This window comes from Pelecanus crispus, chromosome 8 (assembly GCF_030463565.1).
Source record: "Pelecanus crispus isolate bPelCri1 chromosome 8, bPelCri1.pri, whole genome shotgun sequence".
NCBI lineage: Eukaryota > Metazoa > Chordata > Aves > Pelecaniformes > Pelecanidae > Pelecanus > Pelecanus crispus.
The window spans coordinates 5,948,836-5,949,923 of record NC_134650.1 but is presented as its reverse complement, the minus strand read 5'-3'; positions in this window follow the sequence as shown (position 1 = coordinate 5,949,923).

The following is a 1,088-nucleotide window of genomic DNA, read 5'->3' as shown; positions in this document are numbered from 1 at the left end:
TTTCCCAGTCCACATCGTATAATGCTACACCTTGTTGAGAGCAGAGCAGCTTCTAGGGGGGATTTCGGAGGCAGCTGGAGATGCTTTAAAGCTCTCAGGGCAGAATCTGTCATCCCCCTGCACCAATTCAGGAACACACCAACTTTGCTCAACAGAAGAAACATTAAAAGCTGATTGTAAGCCACAAAATTGAGATGGAGCCTGGAATGCAACCCGGAGAGCCCAGAGAGCTGATAATATAGGGAGCTTGAAACTGGGCTACACGCTCCAAGTTTGCCTGGCCTCCTTTTCAAAGGTGCTGAGCACTTTGCATCTCTAGTGAAGTCGATGAGGGCTCAGGATCTTTTTGAAACATTTGTTTAGTGCCTAAGTATAGATCTAGGACTGACTAACTTCAGGCTCCAAAAATAGCGCAGGTGTCTGCCTTCTCCCTCTCCCTCACTTCTCTTGTCGTTGCTCTTTAGGCTCTTCTTCAGCTCCCACGTTCTCTGTTCCCTCCAACTCCCTTCATTTTTCCATCCTCCTCCAGTTGACTTCTGCTCCTGCTGCCACCCCTTGCTCACTCTGACGCTTCTCCTGTCCCGTGGGAGCCACAGAGCATTTCTTAAGTTCCATCCTGAGCGAGCCTTGGGTGGCACCCCTTTTCTCTCCCTCTCTCACCCTAAATTCTCTCTGCCTCATTTGCAGGGGGACAGAGGTTCAAATGAACAGCTCTGTTCTGCTCAGGAACCTGCTGAATTCAAGTCCCAAGTATCTCGCCGCTCCTACATGGGACTGACCAGGGCTGGTGGCAAAAAGGGGATCATCACAAACACTCTGGATTGGGGTGGGAGCCCAAAGCAGCTGATGTCCCTTTCTGGCCCAAGGCATAAGTCAAAATGTCCCATTTTCCTGTGTATTTCCCATTGCAGGCATGATCTGCCAATGACAATGACAAAAGAGGTTACAGTGAAGCAATCATGTTAATTTTGGGAACAGGAAGCTCTCATTAATGGCTTGTGTTTTTTCAAACCAACCAGAAGACAGATGTGGCTGTGAATCTGATGGATCTTGTCCCTGACGTGAGTTTCTGTCTTTTGTAGGAAGGC